Source organism: Choloepus didactylus, chromosome X (genome assembly GCF_015220235.1).
Source record: "Choloepus didactylus isolate mChoDid1 chromosome X, mChoDid1.pri, whole genome shotgun sequence".
Taxonomy (NCBI): Eukaryota; Metazoa; Chordata; class Mammalia; order Pilosa; family Megalonychidae; genus Choloepus; species Choloepus didactylus.
This window is the reverse complement of record NC_051334.1, coordinates 124,850,137-124,864,303: the sequence shown is the minus strand read 5'-3', so window position 1 is coordinate 124,864,303 and position 14,167 is coordinate 124,850,137. Positions and strand designations below refer to the sequence as shown.

The 14,167-nt window shown below is 36.9% G+C and overlaps 1 protein-coding gene and 1 pseudogene across 4 annotated transcripts in view; one reads left to right on the top strand and one right to left on the bottom strand.

The window, feature by feature from the left end:
• The window catches only part of RNF128 (ring finger protein 128), a 166,550-nt gene that overhangs the window by 37,531 nt on the left and 114,852 nt on the right, over positions 1-14,167 (bottom strand). The gene's annotated exons all lie outside the window — the stretch shown is intronic.
• Positions 797-1,312, top strand: LOC119522711 (annotated as a pseudogene).

Below are 14,167 nucleotides of genomic sequence, written 5' to 3'. Positions count from 1 at the left end.
GAAGGCACTGCTGAGAGGGAAATTTATAGCCCTAAATGCCTACATTAAGAAGGAAGAAAGAGGTAAATCAAAGACCTAACTGCACACAGGAGAAACTAGAAAAAGAGCAGCAAACTAACCCCAAAGCAAGTAGAAGGAAAGAAATAAAGATTAGAGCAGAAATAAATGAAATGGAGAACAACAACAACAAAAAACAGTAGAGAGAATCAACAAAACTAAGAGTTGGTTCTCTGAGAAGATCAATACAATTGACAAATGCTTAGCTGGACTGACAAAGAAAAAAAGAGAAGATGCAAATAAACAAAAACAGAAATGAAGTGGAGGACATTACTAACCCCATAGAAGTAAAAAAGATCATAACAGGATACTATGAAGAACTGTATACCAACAAATTAGACAACTTAGATGAAATGGACAATTTCCCAGAAACACATAAAAAACCTACATTGACCCTAGAAAAAATCGAAGACCTCAACAAACCAATCACAAGTAAAGAGACTGAACCAGTCATCAATAACCACCCATCAAAGAAAGCCCAGAACCAGACGGCTTCACAGTTGAACTTTACCAATCATTTCAAGAATACTACTCAAACTCTTCCAAAATACTGAAGAGGAGGGGGGAGCACTACCTAACTCGTTCTATGAAGCAAACATCACCCTAATACCAAAGCCAGGAAAAGATACTACAAGAAAAGTACAGTCCAATCTCTCCAATGAATATAGATGCAAAAATCCTCAACAAAATACTTGCAAATTGAATCCAACAGCACATTAAAAGAATTATACAGAGAATGCCCAATGCTGCACTCATGGCACAGCAGTATTAAGATGTGAGAGACTACAATTTGACTGAGGAGCAGAAGGCAATCAAGGCCAAGTATCCTCCAGTCAATCAGAAGTACAAGTATTTGGATCATACAACTGATGTCCAGTTACCCACATGGGGAGATACTCTGGAGGAAGCATATGATCAATGTGCAATGGCCTTGTTTGGTTACATGGCAGATACTGGGACTGTTGAGCCCCTCCAAACAGTAGAAATAGAAACCCAAGGAGATGACTTACAGTCTCTTTTTCACTTTTTGGATGAATGGCTTTATAAATTCAGTGCTGATGAGTTCTTGATACCCTGGGAAGTGAAAGTATTCAGTACTGACCAAAGAAATTTCAAATTACAGTCAATTGGGTGGGGAGACGAGTTTTCATTGTCCTAGCATCCTCAGGGAACTGAAGTCAAGGCAATAACATATTCGTCAATGCAAGTCTATAGTGAAGGGAAGCCAGAAGTTTTTGTGATCATTGACATTTAAGATAGAAGGAAAAGACTCCTATGAAGACTGTTATGTCTCTTCCTTTTGAGAAGATACCATGATTTAACTTCTATATTATCTGTTGATGTATGGAAACTTGCACAACAGAAATTTTTAACTTAAATTGTGACTTTCAGAGATGGAAAATCAGGGCCCAGCTGTGGTCTGTGGTACCCAAATATTCAAAATTTAAAGAATTCTTCAGATGGTAATTATGGCCCCTTATTTATTAATTCTCTGCTGTGGCATCAGGTGTTTCATACCCTTGTAATGGAAATCAAACCCTCCAGCCTGGTCCCCAAAGGGATCTCGGATGTAAGCAGCAGCCCAGGAGACTCCTTATTCCTGTGGGAACCAGCCCCAGGACACAAGACTGACTACTAGCATTCTGGAGCATTAGCCTGCTCTTCGGAAGCCTCTGCACTCTTACCATTCTTATCTTTCTTTGAAGCCTTCCCTAACCATTCCGGCCTTCAGTGGTCTTCTCTGAACTATGTCTCTGTAGTTAGTTATCTTTAAAGATTTTCCAGCTTATTCAATTTTATAATTGTTTAATGTTTACTAGTCTTGGCTCTGAATAGAAGGAAAGCTCCTAGATAGTTATTTAATATTTAGTGATCAGTGGAATAAGAATTTTAGGATTATATTTAACTCTTTAGGACTGCAAGTCAACTTCTTGAAACTATCTACAAGAGCATAAGGATCACAGGTCACGAGCCTCGATTTCTAACCCTTGATCTGTCAGACCTTGGACCTACTTCCTCATCTATTTATCATGGGTATTAGACAAAAGTGATGTCTCAATTCCCTTGCAATTCTAAGTTTCTGTGATCTGGTAATATATTTTAAACAACGGAGTTAACTGAGAAAGAGAAGGTATCTGTTATTGAAAGTTTCTGGTGGTTCTGAATAAAAGGTGCAAGTCACACCATCAGGATCTGCTCACCCATCCACCCACTGTCAAGTATGTGGTAGTGTGTAATGTTATGGCAATGGTTTTTTAGGAAAGTAACAACAGTGGTATGATGACCTTTTATTACTGGTGCTTCTCCCTTTAGGAAGACTAAGTAATTATGTGTCTTTCACTAGCTGTATGGCTTTGGGCAATTTCCTTAACCTCTCTGAGCCTCAGTTTCCTCGTCTCCAAAATGGGGGTAATAACTATTCACAGGCCAGATACCACCAGAAATGCTAAAGCAGTTAAGAATATTATTTTATAAATGAAGAGAAAGGGAGTCATTTTGAAATTACTTGGATCTGTGGGATTTAAATACTCTGCTAACATTTTTATTTTGAGGATCTTGATACAGTGGTTAATAGCACAAACTGGAGCCAGGTCACAAGGGTTCAAGTCCTTACTAACTTTGGGCAGGTTGCTTAACCTCTTTGTGTTTAATTTTCTCACCATAATTGATGATGATACTAGTATTCATGGGATTCTACATCTGTTAAGAGGACTAAACGAATGTGTACATATAAAGTTCTTAGAACAGTGCCTGACACATACGAAATGCTCAATAAGGGAGAGCTATTATTATTGGAACAAGCATAAACACTAACAGCCTCCTTACTTTACCTCCTTAATTCTCTCTCTCTTTTTGTTTTTATTGTAACAACATATACCCTCAATTCTTAAAGAAGGTCCACAGTGCTTAGTAAGGGAGAGTAGCCAGTCTAGAGACAACCCTGATAGCCAGTGCCATTCAGCAAGGGTGACATGGTAGCCAGAGTCTCAGTTTATAAGAAGGGCAAGCAAAGCTCCTTTCTGATTCTCCCTCTCCTGCTTTCTCCTTTTCAGACTTATTTTCCTCTGGCTTCTCTACTCCTTGTATTTTTCCTGTGTTAATCTTGTTTTCTTTCTCCCATATCTTAGTTGAACATCTATTTTCAGAAGCTGTGCCCTTTCCCTTTTCACCAAACCAACTGGCTTTCTAGAAGACTGCCTTCTATTTATTTTTCCTTTCTGATTCCCTCACAGCTCACAGTATTTAATATTCAATGTGTGTATCACAATGAGAAGAAAAATGAACAAATTATTGGGTGACTTTCCGCCTTCATCATTGTTTGCATGGTTCTTCCCACTACCAGTGCAGCCTGCCCACCATCACTCACCAGCAAAGTTCACATCACATAATTCACCAGTTTCTACTTTGAGTTTTTGCTCAGATTATCTTTTTTCTTTTTTTGTTGGTAATGGCTTTATTAAAATATATTCACATACAATACAATTCCCTCATTTAGAGCGCACAATACAATGGTTTTAGTATATTCACGGTTTGCAGCCATCAACACAATCAATTTTAAAACATTTTTTACCACCACGAAAAGAACTCCCTCTACCCTTTAGCAGTCACCCCCTATCTCTCCCATGCCCCCAGCCCTAGTCAACCACTAATCTACTTTCTGTCTTTGTAGGTTTGTCTATTCTGTGGTCCAGATTATTCCTTACTTGCTAATCTTGTTCTTTTTTCAATGCAACTGGAAATTTGCCTTTCTCTGAAGCCATTTGGACTCATCCCACTTGCTTGATCCCTGGTTTACTGGATCATTTCAGTTTTGGTGAAGTACTATGACCACATTTTCAATTTATGGATACACTGCTGCATAAAAGTTCTTAAGTAAATTCATAGATACAGTCACAACTTCCCTCTAAAGTTGCAGTCACCTTAAGGAGCAAGAGAACCAGTTTCTGGTTATTGTATATAACTTCCCATAACTCTGTATCTTCAGTGACCTGTTTCAGTGACACCTAATTCAGGTCTTCCTGATTCCAGAGTTCCTGGTGACATGCCACTTAGGGAAATGGTCCTTAATGTCATGTTTTCATTTCCAAACTCTGTGTTCCTTATTTCTATCAAGAGTACACTCATCCTTTCACTCCCCAGACTATATTTCCATTCCTTACATTCAATTATTTGCTAGTTTCTCTTAATTATATTGATCAATTTTCTATCCTTCATTGTTGTAATAGTCTCCTAACTTGGTGTGCTTTCTATTCTTCAAGGTCTACCTCAAAATCGCCTTTAAAAAATCATCAGAGGTTATTTGTGCATTTGGATTAAGGGCCATTTTTATCTATATTCATTTTTGTGTAAAAACAGCATTAATAAATGAGCTATCCTACCACCACCCCCCCCCAAATAATTATACACCATGATCAAGTGGATTTTGTTCTAGGTATGCAAGGGTGGTTCAACACAGGAAAATGAATTAATGTAATATACATATTAACAAATTGAAGAGGGAAAACCACATGATCATCCCGATTGATGCAGAAAAGGCATTTGACAATACCAGCGTCTTTTCTTGATAAAAACTATTTGAAAGATAGGAATAGAAGGAAACTTCCTCAACATGATAAAGGGCAAATATGAAAAACCCATAGCTAATATTGTACTCAATGATGAAAGACTGAAAGCTTTCCTCCTAAGATTGGGAACAAGACAAGCATGCCCCCTGCCACCGTTATTCAACATTGTGCTAGGAGTTCTAGTTAGAACAATTAGGCAAGAAAAAGGAAAAGAAGGCATCCAAATTGGAAAGGAAGAAGCAAAACTTTCACTATTTGAAGGTGACATGATCTTATATGTAGAAAGCCCCGAAAAATCTACAACAAAGCTATTAAAGCTAATAAACTAGTTCAGCCAAGTGGCAGGATACAAGATCAACACATAAACATCAGAAGAGTTTCTATACACTACTAATGAGCAATCTGAGGAGGAAATCAAGAAAAAAAAATCCATTTACAGTAGCAACTAAAAGAATCAAATATATAGGAATATATTTAGCCAAGGAATTAAAGTACCTATATTAAGAAAACTACAAAACATTCCTAAAAGGAATCAAAGAAGACCTAAATAAATGGAAGGACATTCTGGGTTCATGGATTGGGAGGCTAAATATTGTTAAGATGTCAATTCTACCAAAATTGATTTACAGATTCAACACAATCTCAATTAAAATTCCAAAGGCCTTCTTTGAAGAAATGGAAAATCCAAATATCAAATTTCTTTGGAAAGGTAAGGGGACCCAAATAGCCAAAAACATCTTGAATAAGAATGAAGTTGAAGGACTCACACTTCATGACTTTAAAGCATATTGCAAAGCTACAGTGGTCAAAACAGCATGGTACTTGCATAAAGATAGACATACTGATCAATGGATCCAAACTGAAGTTCAGAAGTAGATCGTAGATTTTTGGTCAATTGATTTTTTTAAAATGCAATTTTATTAAGATATATTCACACACCATGGAAACCATCCAAAGTATACAATCACTGGCTCATAGTATCATCACATAATTGTGCATTCATTCCCATGATCAAATTTAGAACATTTTCATTACTCCAGAAAAGAAATAAAAATAAAGAGAAAATCTAAATCTTCCCATACCCTTTATTCACCCCTATTATTGACCTATAGTACTGTTGTGGTACATTTGTTACTGCTGATGAAAGAGTACTAAAATATTACTGTTAACTATAGTCCATAGTTTGCAATAGGTACATTTCCCCCATATACCCCTCTATTATTAACACCTTGTAATAGTGTCATACTTTTAGTTCATGATATAACTTTTTTATATTTGTGCAGTTAATCAGGAGATTGTCCACCACAAGATTCACTGTTTTATAAATTCCCATATTTTAACCTCTAACTTTCCTTCTGGTGACATACATGACTAAGTTTCCCCTTTCCACCATATTCACACACCATTCAACACTGTTAGTTATTCTCAGAGTAACGTGCTACTGTCACCTCTGTACATTTCCAAACATTTAAGTTCTACCTAGTTAGTCATTCTGCACATATTAAGCAACCACTTCCCATTCTTTAGCCTCATTCTATATCCTGGTAACCTATATTCTATATTTTATGTTTATGAGTTTAAATATTATAATTAGTTCATATAAGTGAGATCATACAATATTTGTCCTTTTTTGTCTGACATTTCACTTAGTATAATGTTGTCAAGGTTCACGCAGATTGTCGCATGCTTCAGGACTTCATTCACTCTTACTGCTGAATTAAAAAAAAAGAAAAGAAAAAAAATAAAGTGCTGAAAGCAATAAACTGCCAACCAAGAATTCTCTAACTGGCAAAAATGTCTCTGAAAAATGAGGGAGGGATTAAGACATTCCCTGATAAAAGCTGAGGGAGTTTGTCTTCACTAGACTGGCCTATAAGAGATGCTAAAGGAAGTTCTGCAGGTTGAAAGGAAAGGACAATAGACATCATCAGATCAAAGCCACATGAAGAAATACAGATCTCCAGTGAGGGTAACAACATAGGTAAATATAAATACTAGTACTATTGCATTTTTGATTTGTAACTCCACTTTTCACTTCCTATAGGATCTAGAAAACAAATGCATGAAATGTAATGATAAATCAGTAGTATTGGATTCATGATGTATAAACTTGTAATTTGACAAGAACTACATAAAGGTGGGGGAATGGAGGGGTATAGAAATATAACTAATGAAGTTAAGTTGGTCTCAAACCAAATGAGATTTTTATAGATTAAGGCTGTTAAATTTAAGCCCCATGGTAAATACAAAGAAAATATCAGGGAATATGCAAACTCATAGAGACAGAAAGTAGAGTACATGTTGCTAGGAGTGGGAGCAGGGGGAATAGGAGTTAATGCATAATGAGTGTAGTTTCTTCATGGGAAGATGGGAACGTTTTAATAATGGAAGGTGGTAAGGGCACAACAATATTGTGAATGTGATTAATCCCACTGAACGGTATGCTTGGGAGTGGTTAAGATGGTAAATTTCATGTTGTATATATGTTGCCACAAATTAAAAAAAAAGAAAGAAATCGCAACTAGTGAGACAATAACAATTAAATGCAATACATTATCCTGGATGGGAGGAGAAAAGGCTCAAAGAGACATTCCTGAGACATAGGAATATAGAGGGTAAGTTTTATATCAATATTAAATTTCTTGAACTTGGTATTTCCACTTATAGTGGTTACGTAAGTGAATATTCTTGTTCTTAGGAAATGGACATGGAAGCATTAAGTATTCAAAGAATGTCATGTATACAACTACACTCAAGTGTTCAGAAAATGGATTGATAAATAGACTGATAGATAGGTAGATAGACAGAAAGACAGACAGATAGATACTGCTAATAGGCAAAATGTTAAAATTGGTAGATCTGGATATCTGAGGGAGTTCTACAGTTCTCTATATGGGGTTTGTGTTGTTTTTGTAACTGTCCTGTCAATTTGAAAGTATTTCAAAATAAAAAGTAAAAATAAATTTAATAATTAAAAGAAGCTTGACTAAAGTCCATAGAGGTGGTTAGTGGCAGAGCTGTGATTCAATTCAACCCAGGTTCTATCTGGCTTTAAAGCCTGTGATCTCTCCACAACAGTACACTGCTCCCATTGTGTAATAGCAAAGAAGTCTTTAAAAGGCCTCACATTCCTTGTGAAGAAGATATATGAAAAAAATAAGAAAAAAATAACTCAAAGTCAGCTATTATTCAATCTTACAATCCTTCCTCAACTGGCTACTTACTGTGATTTGGGGAAATATTTTAAACATGTATTTTATACCAACTGCATCTCCCTCCTCCTTCCCAATCCCAAGAGACACCTGGTCTAAGACAATTTGGCAGCAGAGTTTAAGATCTCATTCAAAGAAGCTGGTACTTGTTCCATTTTCTTAACAGAAGCTTAATGTCACTACTCTAGTCAAAAGCAGTGATCTCTCGTTGCTGAAGAATCTTGGCTATAACATTTGTTTCTTGGTTCTTACTGGATCTTTATTAGGGCTTAAAATGAAAAATCAGACTAATTCTTATCCTATATTACAATGTTCAATTTTAAAATTATAGTGAAGTCAAAGATATTCTATCTAGTTCATTTATGTATTTAAATCCAATTAGCCAAAATGTGTATTTTAGACTGGTGAACTGTCAACCTGGTTTTTGATGTCAAGGCTTTCAGCTTTGAGCTTAACTGAAACTCACATAAATAACACTAGGCATATAGACAAACCTAATTACTTGGTGAGGTCATAGTGTGCAAACCTAGAAAGGAGGGTGGATATAAGCAAATTAGATTTTCCTGTACTTAACTCACCACCATCTTAAGTTAAAATTTTTCATAAAATTTGGCTCTGAGCTTTATAAAATAGGATACTTAAAATCAAGAATTGTAGTAAGAGGGCTCTTTTCCTCAGACATATTCCTGTAAACAAAATCCATGTCTCAGTTATGTGGCTGTTTGGGTATATGAGAACTGAAAAAAATCTAAGAAATCTATTTTTTTCAATACAAAACCTATGCATAACATTTGAATGAAAGTATTCCTAAAGGTAAGAGGAGGTGAAGGCTATAAAACAGCTTCCCCTAAGTTTATGGAACAATCGAGATGGGAATAAATAGCAGTGCAGCCCATTCTCATGGAAGTGATCATCATGAGCAGTGGAAGGAAATGCAGTGGAGGGAAAAGCAGGGAGGAAAGGGAGAATTTGATGCAGTAGATAGTTTCTGGTTATCTAGATTATAGCATTTTCCAAAGAAAGACAATACATTTAGAATTAGGAATATAAATATAAAATTACAGCAAGTGAATTCATAAAAATACTATAACTCATTAGAAGAGCTTCCTTTTGTATAGTGAGAAAGTCAGAGAAGGACTATAAAACTATTTTCCACCTAGGTAAGAATTTGTTTAATCTGCTCTTCTTATATAAGAGCCAAAATTCTAATGATTTTGAAAAAGGCTCTCAATAATTCTCAAATTTAGGTGGGGAACAGAAAAATACATACAAACATACCCATCACCCATGTGTATATATTGTTAGTGGTACACTGTGTAGACACCTGATGAGTCTTCCAATTAATTTCAGGTACTAGTGGAGTAGAGAGAAAACTTAATGTAACCAGAAATATTTCATATACTTTTAGTCATGCTTTAAATTTGAGGACAAATTTTAAGATATTAATGTATCCTAGTCCTTCCTTATCTGAGGTCACACAGGAGAGCTTTCTCTCTGGCAGAGAACTGCAAGGATATGTGTGAAATATCTCTACCCAGAGCACCCATTTGAATCTCGGGATTCAAGGCTCAGTTGGGGGCTGGTCACATAGGTACGTCTTGCTAACAACCATGTTGCCTGAAACTCAGGACCCCAACAGGGAAACCAGATGCACATGATCAATCTTGATTTTTGTGAAAAACAACCCTGACAAGTTGGTACAACATGATTCATTGCTCCTGGTGTATATAACAAATCATCAATCACTAACATAAAGAACACTTTGAGGGCCACATTCCCAGGGTTGGCCAAGAGCTAATGACGGTTCCCTTAAAGACATGCAAGGAGTAAGCAACTAGACCTGCTGTGCAACCACTTTTCTCACAACCCATCCCCTTGCCCCTTGGTCAAAGTCGTTATACAGCAGAATAGTCATAATTATTTAGGCATCTACATTTAGTACAGTATTTATATATAACTTGCAGTAAGAGCAACAAAATAAGTATATCTAACACTTGCGGAAACCAATGAGGGCTAGGAATAGGATGAAAGAAACAATTCACCCAGCCTATAAGACCATTACAAACATCTTTATATTGTTGTACCAGTTCAATCACTGGTTTATTCTCATGATCTACAGTCACCTGAACTTTATGATAGATTTGTGCAGAGCTTTTTAATTTAGTAATAAATTAAATCCAATTCTTCCTAAGGCCAATCACTCTTCATTGGTATCACATCCTGAGGAAGTTTTACTTCAATTTCCCAACACATTGGATCATCAGTATCTGTATTTTCATAAGCTTTATTTATTTAAAACAGTTGAATCTTATGAACAATACCAGTATTATGGCATACCACAGTTTGGTTATGATGCAGTTATGTAACAAACTAAATCAGGAGGAATTACAGAAGTGTTTATTAAACCTTCCCAGCACAATTGGCCTTTGCCTATATACCAGATATTATGGCAGGTGTTGTCACCAGTGGCAAAGATTCTGTCATTTCTAAGCTCCACATTAGATGAAGACAAAGCCAAATCATTTTCTCAGTTATTATTCTACAGTTACAGGTTCCAAATGAGTATGTACAGCAAAGCCCAACTCTCTCCCATGGGACGTACATGGGTATCATTCAGTATTATTCCTATACCTACTGGCTAGTCTTATTTTGATCCATCCTTGGTTCAAAATCAGTCAGGAAGAAGCAATGTAATTTACAATTTCCCTCAAAAAATTTCTGTAAATTTGGGGTCCATATTTGTTCTAAAGATGCTCTCCCTGAGCTCACAGCAAAATGGATGGTCATCAGCACATGGCTACTTGGGCCACCATTTGAAGTAAAACAGTAAATATACCCTGTTATGTCAGTGCCTCTGTCCCAATATTGAATCTCAGCATTCTCTAGCACTGTATTGGGTCTGGGTGGTCCACTCTATCAAGGCTTTATCATCTTTCCAAATGAATTCCACTCTTGGAAACTGATTCTCTCCACTCTGTCTATTTTAGTTAGTAACCTTTTTCTTTTCAAAGTCATTCTTCGTTAAAGGGAATTCAAGGAAGATGGTAGAGTATGGAGCTCCAGGACTCAGTCCTTCCACCAGAACAACTATTAAATAGGCAGAAATAGCCTGAAATAACTATTTAAAAACTCCGGAGGCCAGAACAACACTGTATAACCTCCAGGGAAGAGTGGGAGGAAAAGGCAGATAAATTACAGTAAAGATCTGTAAATTGCTCTCTTTTGGTGTGGCAGCTACTAGCACCCATCCCCCATCCTAGTGGTAGGCTGCCATGCCATCCATTCCCTGGCTAGCTGCTGGTGACAGAAAGGGACATAAAAATTCTCTTCCCTAAGAACAGGGGCAGTCATGGCCTATGGCTGATCATGGCTTTTGATTGGCAAATTCGGATCGCTGGTTCCTGGCTCTACGGGCAGCTATTATTTCAATCCACCCTGAACAAAAGGCAGCAGCAGCCATTGTTTCATACCTCCCCAGACAGGGGCAGAGGTGGTGGAGATTAACAGATGCATCATTTCCTTAGGGCTGCAGGAGACAGTTAGCTAAAGGGCGCATTTGCTGGGAAGGCCAGAAAAGTTCAGCTTTGGGGAGCCACTGGAAAAGCTTTTGGAGCCCTTCCTGACCCCTCTGCAAGGCATTATGATGCTGTCTAAGTTACCTTTGTGGGTCCCTGGCCCTGTTTTGGGTGGGAAAGACTGACTTGGTAAAGTCCTCTCCAGGGTGACCCTCCTCCCAGAATTTGCCATCCAGGCAAAAATAGCAGCTAGAGACAATGAAAGGAGTGGAAAAAAAAAAACTATAGAAGAAAAACAAAAACAGAATGGATAAGATTCCCAGAGAAGGAACAGAGGAAAGGAAACTCTCTCCCAGGAGTGAAACAATTGCACAAATAGTGGAATCTTAAAAATTGTACCTCATATCCAGGGCAATAATCATATGATAAAGAGCTGAAAAAATCGGATCCAGCATCCTTTCTTGATAAAAAAATTAAAAAAAAATAGGAATAGAAGGAAGAACCAGGACTATAATACTCCTAGAAGAAAATGTAGGGAAGCATCCAATGGTTTCTTAGACTTTAGGCCCAAAACACAAGCAATGAAAGAACAAATAAAGATAAATGGGAACTCCTTAAAATTAAAAACATTTGTGCATCAAAGGAATTTGTCATGAAAGTGAAAAGACAACCGACACTTTGGGAGAAAATATTTGGAAACCACATTTCTGATAAGAGTTTAATATACAGAATATATAAAGAAATCCTACAACTCAACAACAAAAAGACAAATACCCAATTTAAAAATGGGCAAAGGCTCTCTCTCTAGGTAAGCCAACTTGAAAGGTGAAATCACTGCCCTCCCCACTACGTGGGATCAGACACCCAGGGGAGTGAATCTCCCTGGCAACGTGGAATATGACTCCCGGGGAGGAATGTAGACCCGGCATCGTGGGACGGAGAACATCTTCTTGACCAAAAGGGGGATGTGAAAGGAAATGAAATAAGCTTCAGTGGCAGAGAGATTCCAAAAGGAGCCGAGAGGTCACTCTGGTGGGCACTCTTACGCACACTTTAGACAACCCTTTTTAGGTTCTAAAGAATTGGGGTAGCTGGTGGTGGATACCTGAAACTATCAAACTACAACCCAGAACCCATGAATCTCGAAGACAGTTGTATAAAAATGTAGCTTATGAGGGGTGACAATGGGATTGGGAAAGCCATAAGGACCACACTCCCCTTTGTCTAGTTTATGGATGGATGAGTAGAAAAATAGGGGAAGGAAACAGACAGACAAAGGTACCCAGTGTTCTTTTTTACTTCAATTGCTCTTTTTCACTCTAATTATTATTCTTGTTATTTTTGTGTGTGTGCTAATGAAGGTGTCAGGGATTGATTAAGGTGATGAATGTACAACTATGTAATGATACTGTGAACAATCGAATGTACGATTTGTTTTGTATGACTGCGTGGTATGTGAATATATCTCAAAAAATGAATATTTTTAAAAAAATGGGCAAAGGACTTGAATAAACAATTCTCCAAAGAAGATATACTTATAGCCAATAAGCACATAAAAAATGCTCAAAATAATTAGCCATTAGGGAAATGCAAATAAAAACTACAATGTGATATCACATCACATCCACTAGGATGGATTTAATTAAAAAAATGGAAAAAGACAAGTGTTGACGAGGATGTAAAGTAATTGGAACCCTCGTGCATTGCTGGTGGGACTGCGAAATGGTGCAGCCACTGTGGAAAAGTTTTATAGTTCCTCAAAAAGTTGAACACAGAATTACCAAATGACCCAGCAATTCCACTCCACATATGTACTGAAAAGAATTGAAAATGGGACTCAAATAGGTACTTGTACACCAATGTTCATAACAACATTATTCATAATAGCCAAAAGGTGGAAGCAATTCAAGTGTCCATCAACAGATGAATGTATAAATAAAATCTGGTATATACATACAAAGGGATATTATTCAGTCATAAAAAAGAATGAAGTTCTTAAATATGCTATAACATGGATGAACCTTGTAAACACTATGTTAAGTGAAATAAGCCAGGCACAAAATAACAAATATTGGCTGACTGCACTTATATAAAACATCTAGAATAAGGAAATTCACAGACAGAAAGTAGGTTAGAAGTTATCAGGGGCTGCAAAGGAGGGGAGAATGGTGAATTTCTGCTTAATTGGGTACAGAGTTTCTGTTTGGGATGATGAAAAAGTTTTGGTAATGGATGGTGCCGATGGTTGCACAACACTGTGAATGTAATTAATGTCACTGAATTGTACACTTAACATGGTTAAAATGGCAAATTTATGTTTGAAATATATATATATACATATATATATATATATATGTGACAACAATAAAATAATTTAATGTGGGTCATTCAAAAAGAGAAAGAAAAGAGAAATTAGATAGTAAGTGTACACATCCCTTTCAAGGAGTTCTATAAAGGAAAAGAGAGTAATGAGGCTGGAGGGAGAAGTGGAGTCAAGAGAAGTTCTTTTGAAGATGGGAGCAATAATAGCATGTTTGTGTGTTGATATGAAAGTTTCAGAAGAGAGGGAGAAATTGTAAAAGTAGGAAAATGAGAGGGAACAATTTCTGGAGGTCCTTGAGTAGACAAGAAAGGATAAGGACTCTGTATACAAGTAAAGGGATCAGCCTTTGCAAAACGGACAGTTCATCCATAGTAACAGAAGACAAGGCAGAGGATATAGACAAAGATGGATATAGAAGGGTAGATGTGCTAGGAGCCTGTGGAAGTACTCTTGATTTCTTCAATCTTCTCAGGGCAGTAGGACACAAAATACAAG